The sequence below is a fragment of the Ptiloglossa arizonensis genome, chromosome 1 (assembly GCF_051014685.1).
Source record: "Ptiloglossa arizonensis isolate GNS036 chromosome 1, iyPtiAriz1_principal, whole genome shotgun sequence".
Lineage (NCBI taxonomy): Eukaryota > Metazoa > Arthropoda > Insecta > Hymenoptera > Colletidae > Ptiloglossa > Ptiloglossa arizonensis.
In genome coordinates, this window is record NC_135048.1 from 21339489 (window position 1) to 21352826 (window position 13338).

General features: G+C 42.1%; 1 long non-coding RNA gene across 1 annotated transcript; it reads left to right on the plus strand.

Annotated features, from left to right (window-relative positions):
* The first annotated feature begins 12628 nt into the window (after positions 1-12628).
* On the plus strand, positions 12629-13172 carry LOC143147224 (uncharacterized). Its single transcript, XR_012992199.1, has 3 exons — positions 12629-12680; positions 12924-12968; positions 13030-13172. It is a non-coding gene; the product is annotated as an uncharacterized LOC143147224 (long non-coding RNA).
* Positions 13173-13338: the final 166 nt, after the last annotated feature.

Genomic DNA, 13338 nt, shown 5'->3' on the forward strand with positions numbered 1-13338 from the left:
TAAGTTGAATTGTACTTTGATTTTCGGGGTATACATGAAAAGAATTAATATGCAAATATAAGGTCGGGTGAAATACTTACCGATGGAATATATTTTCTATTGGGTTGTTCGGAAAGTCATTTCGTTTTCCAAAATGGAGAATATGTAGTTTAATAAAATGTTTATACACTCTAAAAATATCGTGTTTCATTTTCACCAAAAAAAACCAAATGATTTTCCGAGTCCTACCAATACTTAATTTGTATTTACTGGTATGAAATATACAAAGTAAGGATAAATATGGATATTTTTTGTGTAAGAAAAATTAACGTAAAAGAACTTTTTGGAAAAAAACAAGATCAAGTATAGTTAACGGTTAGTGATTAGTAGACTCTTAACGAGTGGCGAGGAATTGAAATAAAATCGTTGTAGTAAGTACGATTCAAAATTCTATCGAAAATTCTATAGTAAGTATGCAACAAAAAAAAAATATATATATATATACACACAAGGCTCGAGATGAAAATTTGTACAATAAAATATATCACTCGTGTTGTCCGTGTACAATGTTATGCGACGTTTAGCCGTGAATTTTCCGATTAATTCTCGGGAACAAAAAAGGAAAAAGAAACAACGACACTTTTACATCAATACACACCGAAGCGATCGTGGAAGCGCTTGTTACTGCAGCCTGACAAAAAGTCACTGCCGAATTTCCAGCGAGTATTCGAATGGGACGGCTTTTTGTCCGCTAGAAAGTTTTCGAGCCGCTGTCAGCTTCAGCGGAAATGGAGTGAGCCATACGTGTCCAGAGGCGTGCGCCAGAAAAACGGAGAGATGTTGGCGTAAGCTAAAAAATAGGGAAAAAAATAAAAAGAAAGAAAGAAAGAAAGAAAGAGAAACGAAAAAGAAAAAAAAAATAGAAAACAACCCAATATAGCGGATTGGAGTACTACAAAGACCGAGAAAGAAAGCAATACTCGCTTTCGAGTCGGTCACGCTTCATCGGGGACTCGATCGCGAAATTGATCCGCCATACTTTTACCGCGGTCGGTTTGCCAAAAATCGACGACGTTCACCGCTCATTCGAACGAGATTCCTTATTAACTGTTTATTTCAGCCGCGTACGGCGAGAGAAAGAAATGGAGAAAAAAAAAAAAGAAGGAAAGATACGGTTGTAATAAAACGAGCGTAAGAGGACTCGTTGTCTCCCGCTGGTACCATATGTATGTCGTTCGTCGATACGTTTCGTGTGCGCGCGTGTATGCGTGTATTCGCGCGAGCACACACCGGTGTCGTTATTTGACGATGACGAACGATTCGGTTCGATCAATCTCTGCGTTACACGATCGTTCGCGCTGTCCTTCGGTACAGCGTAAGAGCGAAATACGGTGCCACTTGATCCGTGAAGTATCAAAATATTGCTTTTTCAAAATCAACCTTTTTTTTTACACAAAGTATTCAAAAATGCTTGACCGAACGAGGAAAATAATTTTCAACAGCTCCCGTAAACAAAACGCTGATATTCGTAAATATTATTCGATAATCTACACTTGTATAACGGTGTAAAATAACGAATAGTAGATTTCTATCAATATTTCTTTCGATGAACAATTATCGTAACGTAAGATACAGAGTCACTTGTATCGAATTCTGGAAGTATTCCATGCTGGATCAATGAAGTGAATTGAAATGTATTTTTATTTGTAACGTAGGATGAAAATGTAGAGATATTACAGCGCGGTGTAACGTGCTTCGAATAAATTTTAATACGGTTAAAAAAATGCTTCCTCCGGGCCCCCTCTAAACAGAATATCGATACTTAATGAGTTAAAGCCGAGAGAATCAAATATGCATTGTGTTTGCAAATAAATGGCTTACGATAGCCCGGTGGAAGCCGCTATCGATATTGGATTTCCGTATTGTAAAAAAAGCTGCGCGAGTGAAATTGAATATATAGCGGTACGGTGAAATTGCTTCTGAAAATAATTGAAGAAACCGAAGGTAAAAGCAGAAACGAAGTTGGACGATTTATGAAGAATGTTGCCGGTATTTCAAGTAAATTCGATATGAAATATCAACGTTCGACCAACTATTCGACTCGATGGAAGTTGTTCTTTGACGTCTAGCATCACTTCAAACGTTCGTTAAAAAGGAACAAAAACAAACGAGACGTCAACTTTCTAACGAAAAAGCAGGGCATAACTCTCGACGTTGACTGGTGTTGTACAGGGTGTACCAAAATACGATACCATGGTGTACCATAATACCGTGCCATGTCACGTAAAGACTGACCCAATATGTGGAACGAAACTTTGACCGATCGTATTCCTCTTTAGGTGAATACAATAAATACGTATATTGTACATATGTTCGTGCTGAACTGACATTTAACATATATACACATCTTCTGGCTAAACGGATTCGCTTTATTTAATTAGTTGCCCCGTATGTCGATACGCGGAATAAATATTTGAATCGTTCGTTTCTCTATGAATTCTACCTGAGTTATTATTGTTTACAACGAAGCCTTTCGTCCACTTTTAAAGTGCTTAACGTTAAATGCTTAAAAAAGCTTAAACGTTGAATCGAGACTGTCGAAAAACTTATTGCTCTTACCTTGTGGAATATTTTTTTGCTATCGGTCTTCATTTCTTGAAAAATATTATTTTGAAAATGTACAAAGTTCTTAAATCGATTTAACGCCGTTTGTTACCGATTTCCAGAATTTTTGTACAAATACAGTGCAGTGAATATAATGTATCATAAAACAAAGAAACTATTGTTCTCTTTGCTGTGACAAATATAAGCTTTCGTGTCGTGTCTCGGATTAAATATTTATACGTTCTATCGCAACGAATAGTCGAATCGTTCGATAAACTGTACTCGTTCGTGACACGCATATTTTTGCTCGAATTAACCCATTCGCATCAATAACGTACATATACGCAATTCTTCTGATCATCGTCACTGGTACATAAATAGTTATGACTGGAAACAGGATAACACGATTAAATTCCGTTTAAAAAATGTTCCATTTCATATTTATGGAATTGCCCTGTTACTAAAACTATTTTTATATTTATTCACCGATTTGTTACCGAAATGTATCTACCGTATAAAAATCAAAGCTATTCTATAAAAACGGAGTATTATTACCAAACAAAAGGTACAAAAGAATACCCATATATACTTCCTTTTTTATTTTCATCCTCCAAAAATCGGCGAAATATTAAGTTTGCGTTACTTCTCGAAGGTAGATTCAATAATAAAAAATAAATCGACGACAAAGATATATTTTCCATTCTTTCGTACGATGCAAATGGTATCTTCCAAAAATCGCCGAAATATTAAGTTTGCGTTACTTCTCGAAGGTAGATTCAATAATAAAAAATAAATCGACGACAAAGATATATTTTCCATTCTTTCGTACAATGCAAATGGTATCTTCCAAAAATCGCCGAAATATTAAGTTTGCGTTACTTCTCGAAGATAGATTCAATAATAAAAAATAAATCGACGACAAAGGCATTCTTTCGTGCGATGCAAATGGGTTAAGTGGGTGGTTCGCGAACGCGGCAATATTAGGTGACTAAACGCCCCTAATCCAAGAGGAGAGGCTTCCGAGGCGCGACACCGAGTCGAACAAAACGACCGAAAACGTTTATTTGATTACGTCCCGCGTCCTCCTTTCCTCGACGAGGTATAGTTGGCAACGCTAGTTAACGCACACGCACCTGCACCGGCGATCGGCTATAGTGAGTGATAATCGTAGAGTAGGTCACCGGAACAGCGCCTCTAGCAATCTGCGTTCTTCGGCTTCTCGACTCCCCGTGTGCACGACCGTCCGTACCACGTATACAACTGACGGCGGTGTGTGCGCGCGTACGTGGTCACGGATAAAGGCACGCCGACTGCGTGTGACAAGAAACGAGTCGGAGACCCGGTAATGTCGTCTGGCCGAAACAGCCGTCGTCTTCGACTTGGTTTATTCGATCGCGGGGAAAATATCCCGGCGACGATCCTTTTTGTCGCGTTCCAACGACACGTTGACACGGGTCACTGGTGAATTCGACCGATCGGAAATTTGACTTTACGACGCGCACACTCCGTACGAAAAAAAAAAAAGAAAAAGAAAAAACGTTAATCCTTCGCGATTGATCTGTCTCGTATCGCGATGAAAATAAATCGAAGCGTACCCATTCGAGGAATTCCAAAACGATTTATACGTAATTAATAGGGTAGCGTTTACACTTCTTTTTATCGGGAGAACCTCGTGGATATAAATACGTGGATAATGTGGCGATGAAAATTGATGATAAAAACTATCAGAAATTTTTATTCTCGCTTTTGTTCGTACAAGTGTTACGCGAGTCACCAGCTCGCGCTGGAGAAACGTAAACAGTGTACGGGGAGGATTGTATCGCTCCAATCCGGGGTGAAAATTGTCGCTTGAAAACGGGGATCTGTTCTTTCAAAATGTGGAACAACCTGTACACAACGTCGAGATCGTAACGCGTTTGAAAGATTGTTGTTCAGAAGTGAATAAGTGAATGATTACCGTTTACTTGGATCTGTGTGAAACGAGTTAATGTTGGAATCTATTAACGCGAAGGATAAGACACGGACATATGTTTTACAATTTATTATAGATTGTGCAATCTTTTCCGAGGTCGATTAGACTTTGATAATCGTTTCAAGATCTTTCCAATAGCGATGATCCATCGGATAAAAAGATCAAATTGTTTATCTCTCGTCCGAGTTGGATTGTACGTATCGTACAATTGTACGGATTGTACGACAAATTGTATCGCACGTATCCGTCGATCGTCGTAGTCAGCGATCGCATCCGAACGATCACTGACTCAAGAGACACATACGTGGAATGATAATTTCTTTAATTGAGTTGTAGAAAGAATTTTCTGAATCCGGGCGCTAATACACGGCACGTGCGCCAACCGTTTCACATAAAATATAATTGCAGTATTTTTTTCGCGAAACATACCGTATACGGTCGACGAATCTATTATAGTCCCGCATCCTCGTACGTTTATTACCTACTTTCTAGTATCATTAAGAATGAAAATAAATTACTCGGTGCTATATTTAGATGCGAACTGTCCGCGATTTATTAACTGCTAATCGAACGTCGATTGACCTATCGATTCGCTGTAATTCCCACGAATTTACGAATCGTTAGAACCGAACGTGGCTCGGTTCGAGTTTTCTCTTAAATCGTCCGTAATGTCCGGAGGGTCTTTAATAAAGTTAATCGATTTATTCCATAATGCCCGGCCAAGTTCGACGGATATGCTCGTTGAATTAGCCTTGACGATTAAGCTTCGGATTAATCCAACAATACGCGTGTATCGCGGTGGTAATTGACTTTCATCGACCCAACGATGTACTCGTTGCTTCGTAATTAATATCAAGTCGGACTGCTTCGATACTAATGCTAAGTGTCACTCCCTCGGTACTTGTACGAATTCTTGAGTACTAATACGAAGCCCGATTACTTCCACTCGTAAGGTATAATCGTTTTAACTAGTAGTGTTCTAATTTGGAAAATGATAAATGGTAAAAACGGTGAAATTGTATTACCAATCGCACAAAATAAATTATCACAGACCCAATGTAAGCACGAAGTGTCAATTCCTCGGTACTCGTACGAATTCTTGAGTACTAATACGAAACCCGATTACTTCCATTCGTAAGGTATAATCGTTCCAACCAGTAGTGTTCTAATTTGGAAAATGATAAATGGTAAAGACGGTGAAATTGTATTACCAATCGCGCAAAATAAATTATCACAGACCCAACGTAAGCACGAAGTGTCAATTCCTCGGTACTCGTACGAATTCTTGAGTACTAATACGAAACCCGATTACTTCCATTCGTAAGGTATAATCGTTCCAACCAGTAGTGTTCTAATTTGGAAAATGATAAATGGTAAAGACGGTGAAATTGTATTACCAATCGCGCAAAATAAATTATCACAGACCCAACGTAAGCACGAAGTGTCAATTCCTCGGTACTCGTACGAATTCTTGAGTACTAATACGAAGCCCGATTACTTTTACTTGTAACGTGTAATCGATCCAACCAGTAGTGTTCTAACTCGAACCAATCGATAAACGATGAGAACAGTCGGAGCGTGTTGCCAATTGGACAAAATAAATTTCCTCCGGTCCAACGTAAGCTACGGTCCAGTTGGCGACTTCCCGCTCCACTCGTCCGAAAATTCAGCCAACGTGTACTCGCGAACGGATCCAATATTTCGAACGACAACGTGCTAAATTGTAAAATAGAATGTCGGGATATTTCCAACGACTGAAAACAAGCGCGACAAGTGGAACGACCGGCGACGAAACTGGACGAGCACAATTTCCCCCGAAGCGGTGTGAGTTGAATCCAAGAATCGTCGGTAGCTCTCCACAATAGACCGCGAAAAACGTAAGAACCGATCGGGAATGATAATCGGCCGGAAGGGTGGAGCCCAGGTGAGAGGTGCAGAAGAGCATAGAAAGTCCGTATCATGAGATTGCATTCCATAAAGAATGGAAAGTCGGTGCGTATTCCTTTTCTTTTTTCTCCCTTTGCGCGACGGAATGTGTGAACGTGAAGCGAATTACCGTGAAACAGTGCAACGATTTCCGATTCGACGTTATTTTTCTTCTTTTGTTTTTTTTTTTCTTTTTCTCTCTCCTCGTATTTCGCTAGTAGACACCGACGGTGATCGCGTACACCCGATCAGAAACATTACGAAGAGTACGACGACCGACGGCTGGGCTAGATTAAGGCAACGAGGTCACGTGCCACTGGTAGCAATGCTATGGTTACGTATGAGCCATTCCACGTCAAATCGCTGAACCGTCCGCACCGCAGTCAGCGATTCTCCTCGAGCACGTATCGTTCATCGATAGTCTCTAAATACCATTATTATTCGTGTATGTACTTTGAGCGTGTTTTCGTAGACTATTTCGCTTTCGAAAGGATCGTGGCTCGGTCAAGGCCTAAATGGATCCTTGACACACGTCACACGTTCTCACGAACGATTGCTAAGCTCTACCTAGCGACTCGTAGTCAACCAGTTATCACTTTATCTGGGTTAGGTGTTTCGGTGACAGACTATTTCCCTTTCGAAAGGATCGTGGCTCGGTCAAGGCCTAAATGGATCCTTGACACACGTCACACGTTCTCACGAACGATTGCTAAGCTGTACCTAGCGACTCGTAGTCGACCAGTTATCACTTTATCTGGGTTAGGTGTTTCGGTGGCAGACTATTTCCCTTTCGAAAGGATCGTGGCTCGGTCAAGGTCTAAGTGGATCGTTGATACACACCACACATTCTCACGAATAATTGGTAAGCATTGACTAGCGACTCGTAGTCGACTATTTATCACTTTATCTGGGTTAGGTGTTTCGATGACAGACTATTTCCCTTTCGAAAGAATCGTGGCTCGGTCAAGGTTTAAGTCGATCCTTGGTATACACCACACATTCTCACGAATGATTGCTAAGCAATAACTAACGAGTTATAGTTACCTAGTTATCGTTGTGTTTGTGAATTATATGTTTTGACGGCAGATCACTCCACGTCATTTCGCTTTCAAAAGGATCGCGGTCAGACCAAGGAACGAACGAGTCCTAGACGTAAACTAGACATTCTCGTGAATAGGTGAGATTATTTTCGAAAGAAGATGGAAGGATGCCAGAGAACGCGAAGGATCTTGTCACCGTATGGGGAAGGCAAAAAACGAGTTTCGATAACAAAACTGTGAAAAACGACGCGGCACTTTCCCCAGTATCTTCAGAATGCAGCATCGTCGCTTCTAAAAGTTTTCTAACGCGTCAAACTTTGGTCTCCGAGAATCCGCGACGCTTGATCGAACGCAGTAATTTCTTCACAGGGTATTACTTTCCACGAGTTACAACGTGGAACCACCGTTAATTTTTTCAAAATAAGTCTAGTGAGATACAAAGAAACTTGACGTTGTTATTTTTCGAAACGTTAACCGTGATAGATACAGTTTGCTTTCCTTTTGCAAAATGCGGGGTTGTATTTAATTTGATAATTTTCTCATTGGAAATAAAAGGTTAGAACTCTCGTGCCAATCTCCACCAACTGCATTACTATCGAACGATCCGAATAATCCGAATATCACGTCGATTTGAAAACTTATGGAAGATCGACGGAATACAAAGTGGAATCTCTATTACCTTGAATTGTCTTGGTTGTTAAGAAAGTGAATGAACAGTTTGTCGTTGAACGGTTCAGCTAACAGTTTTATCGTTAACGTCATCTCTTGAATCTGATAAAACTAGAAAGGATCCTCGTTATTAATGGTCGACGAGATGCACTTTCTAATTCTAATTTACAAAGAAGCTTTCTGTACCATTCGTTAATTGTTATAATCTTATGCGGTGTATCGTATAAATATTCAATTGTTCAATTCTTAATTGCCAAGATGTGATCAGAATGACCCGTTTCTTCGTAGCATTGAAACTCTCCGGCCGCTGTACGTTCAGGCTACTTCGAATTGTTAAACACGAGTTGAATTTGAATGGTATTTTGCAATAACGATTCGAGCCACGCGAACTTCGTTCACGAGATAATTGAGTTTAAAGCTGTTCGATTGGTTCGATCGTCGAGTAATTAATTATCGATCCGCCACAGTGACTCGATTCGCTACCGATCAATGCTAAAAAGAGACACTCCCCGATCGGAACTTAATTGTTTATTTAATAGACGAGAGTACCTTTGAGAAAGAACCTGAATTCAACTGGTCTCTCGATCGTAGCTCGAATCGTTGTTGCAAATTACGCTCTATTTATTGGCAATTTCATACATTAATTTTACAGATCACAATTTACACAGGAAACTCATCTATTATCGTATCACCTTTCGAATCGTATGCAGTGCCATCTATGTCGATGCTTAAATTTTGGAACAGCAACTAAAAATTCTTCTTTCATTGAATTTTTCGAGCGCTTTTCCTCCTTTAAAGATCTCCGACGGCGGAAAAATACACATCGATGAATGTCAAATACTTCGTAAATGTGCATTGAAACGGATCGATTGAAAAGACAAATTTGAAACAGGTGTTCCGCTCGTATCGCTACTTACTAAACGTGAAAGTAAGAAATTTGCGCAGTGGCCACTGCGCATAATAGTGTCAAGCCCAACATGCGGAAGCAGAAACGTGAGAACGACCGTCAGAAGGACGTGGTCGATCATTAATCAACATCGGCATGGCTGTTTGCGACTCCACTATTTCACGAGACTCGAATATCAGCAGATTGAATCTAGACGACGTATACCGGTATGCGTACGTATGTGTGTGTATATGGGTGCGCGTGCACGCAAACTGGAGTTTCCTGCGATTAGAATCAGCCATGAAGCGCAGGTTGAACATCGAAGAATATCGTCGATTTACGCTAGCTTGTCCGACAAGTGGTTGGAACGCGTTGTTAACATGGTCCCTCCCGAGTGAAACGCATGCGACTCGAAGCTGTTCGAGGCTACCTCCTCGGATTCAACCACTAATTAACCCATTTTCATAGAGATCCCCGATTCAGATTATTCTCGGGACATAAATCGCAATTGTTCCAACGACAACACGAAGATACGAATCATGGGTGTGCGACAACCTCTTTTCTAATCTTACGGGATTAACGTTTAGGAAGCAGTGTATATTGTAACATTGAACGTGGCACAATTTTACAATACAATTTGACTGTGCGATCACCCGAAAATGGAACAAAACGATTGATGCAAAGAATTTTTGAAAATTTTTAATCCGACGGAAGGATCGAGTGCCAGAGTATTTTCCCAATGCAATAACTGCTGATCGTTTTCTTAACGCACTATGTAATAAGCAGTTTGATATTCTAATACTTATGGAATGTATCAAAGTAGCGAATTTAGGAATATCAAATACCTTACACCGGTATCTATGGCTTTGACAAAAATTTGTTCACGTTATTCGCATATTGGCAAGATTTGTGTACTTTATAAATTTATTACTTATAGGATCAACTGTAAAGATATGCGTAAGACAATACCACACCATATAATAACTGAAAGTTGAGGACCATACCGGAAATGGAGGACCAAACCGGAAGTCGGGGGCCAAACCGGAAGTGGGGGACCAAACCGGAAGTCGGGAACCAAACCGGTAGATGAGAACCAAACCGGAAGTTGAGGACTAAACCGGAAGTCGGGGACCAAACCGGAAGTCGGGGACCAAACCGGAAGTCGGGGACCAAACCGGAAGTGGAGGACCAAACCGGCAGTCCGGTACCAAATCGGAAGTGGAGGACCAAGCCGGAACTCCGGTACCAAACCGGACTTCTGGTACCAAGCCGGAAGTTGAGGACCAAACCGGACTTCCGGTACCGGAAGTCCTCTGGTACCGGAAGTCCTCAACTTCCGGTTGGTACCGGAAGTCCTCTGGTACCGGAAGTCCTCAACTTCCGGTTGGTACCGGAAGTCCTCTGGTACCGGAAGTCCTCAACTTCCGGTTGGTACCGGAAGTCCTCAACTTCCGGTTGGTACCGGAAGTCCTCTGGTACCGGAAGTCCTCAACTTCCGGTTGGCACCGGAAGTCCTCTGGTACCGGAAGTCCTCAACTTCCGGTTGGTACCGGAAGTCCTCTGGTACCGGAAGTCCTCAACTTCCGGTTGGTACCGGAAGTCCTCAACTTCCGGTTGGCACCGGAAGTCCTCTGGTACCGGAAGTCCTCAACTTCCGGTTGGTACCGGAAGTCCTCAACTTCCGGTTGGTACCGGAAGTCCTCTGGTACCGGAAGTCCTCAACTTCCGGTTGGTACCGGAAGTCCTCTGGTACCGGAAGTCCTCAACTTCCGGTTGGTACCGGAAGTCCTCTGGTACCGGAAGTCCTCAACTTCCGGTTGGTACCGGAAGTCCTCTGGTACCGGAAGTCCTCAACTTCCGGTTGGTACCGGAAGTCCTCTGGTACCGGAAGTCCTCAACTTCCGGTTGGTACCGGAAGTCCTCAACTTCCGGTTGGTACCGGAAGTCCTCTGGTACCGGAAGTCCTCAACTTCCGGTTGGTACCGGAAGTCCTCTGGTACCGGAAGTCCTCAACTTCCGGTTGGTACCGGAAGTCCTCTGGTACCGGAAGTCCTCAACTTCCGTTTGGTACCGGAAGTCCTCTGGTACCGGAAGTCCTCAACTTCCGGTTGGTACCGGAAGTCCTCTGGTACCGGAAGTCCTCAACTTCCGGTTGGTACCGGAAGTCCTCAACTTCCGGTTGGTACCGGAAGTCCTCAACTTCCGGTTGGCACCGGAAGTCCTCTGGTACCGGAAGTCCTCAACTTCCGGTTGGTACCGGAAGTCCTCTGGTACCGGAAGTCCTCAACTTCCGGTTGGTACCGGAAGTCTTCCGGCTGGTACCGGAAGTCCTCTGGTACCGGAAGTCCTCAACTTCCGGTTGGTACCGGAAGTCCTCAACTTCCGGTTGGTACCGGAAGTCCTCAACTTCCGGTTGGTACCGGAAGTCCTCTGGTACCGGAAGTCCTCTGGTACCGGAAGTTGAGGACTTCCGGTACCAACCGGAAGTTGAGGACTTCCGGTACCAGAGGACTTCCGGTGCCAACCGGAAGTTGAGGACTTCCGGTACCAGCCGGAAGACTTCCGGTACCAACCGGAAGTTGAGGAATCTCGTTACCAGAGGACTTCCGGTACCAAACCGGAAGTGGAGAACCAAACCGGTAGTGGAGCACCAAACCGGAAGTGGAGGACCAACGCGGAAGTTGAGGACCAAACCGGACTTCCGTTACCAAACCGGAAGTGAAGGACCAAACCGGAAGTGGAGGAATCTCGTTACCAGAGGACTTCCGGTACCAACCGGAAGTGGAGGACTAAGCCGGTAGGTGGAGCTATATCGGAAGTGGAGGACCAAACCGGTAGTTATGGCTATACCGGAAGTCAAGCTTAAACCGGAAGTCAACTCTAAACCGGAAGTTGAGCATACAAATACCATAAGGAGTAGTTTAATACTTTTGGAAGCCAAGAAAAACTGTGTGAAGGAATATCATTAGCGAGGCATGTCTCTAGAATATGCTTGTGGAATCCATGTCCTTAAGCTATAAATTAGAAAGGAGTCGAAAGTTATAATTCTAACTAACAAGACCTTCAATTATTTCAGAACAATTCTGTTTGGCCCTCAATAGTATCTGAAAATGCTCATTAAAAATGATCACTTTGCTGAAATGGATTAAATAGGTCAATCAATAATATAAACTATTGTTACCATTTCCAAACGAAAAAACTTCTAAAATTAACTAATCCGAGAATTTTGTCCCAGCAATTTACCCATACTGAAACGTATTAGTAGCAACTTGGAACTTCAATCATTTATAAAGAAATTGATTTCAAAATGAATACTTAATTATATTTGTACCACCACCAAGCACTTACAACTTATGTTTTAAATCCAGCTGCCTTTATAATAGCTCTTGTACACCTTTCCGCAAATATTGAATTCAATTTAACCCTTGAATGCTGTTTAAGTTAATTAGACTTGAAAGAAAAAATTAGATTTTAATAACTTTCTGATATAGTAATTCTCATCAAATTTACCGACTTATGTATAATTATACGTAAATTGAATAGTTCGTTGAAATGTCAGTAAAAGCGACCCTTCCATTTTCAGTCGAAGTGACCCAAATAAAAGGTTAAGTAGCCAATTGCTTGCACTTATTAATATTGCGATGGACGTGTCGGTCATGCAATATTAAATTGGCGTGTGACGAGAAGTAGAAGTCGTTCATTGTGCAACCGCGGCACACACTTTTCGCAAATCTAAATATTTATAAAGTCACCATAACTGATATTCATCGACAAAGTGAAACAAACCCGATAAAAGGCACTGACAATGAGTTAAACATTCGTGCATAATTTCCGATTGTTGATGTAGTAGCTCGATCGCGAATCAGTGGAATTCTAACCTCTATTGAGGAAGGTACGCTTGGCAACATACCGCGCGACGCATTTCAACAGTTACGTCTATTTCCGTCTTTCAGGTGTCACTGCTTTCCCCACTTGCGACAGTTCGTCGTATCTATCATTCGGCAGCGACGACGCGTTAGGCTTACCAAGCAGCATGATTGAACCGCAATCGTACGCGATCCCTTCATTCCTTCGCGACGTGGCGACGCGAAGATAGACACAGTGATACCCCGGGAACGTCGGTAATACGCGTGCGCACTCGTTGTTCCACAAATTCGACGCGAATTCGTTCGTACGCTCGAACTTGAACAATTACGAACAGAACGCGCTCGGGGTATAAATAGAGAGTATCAACGTACCAAGGGAATGTATCTTGTAAGAGA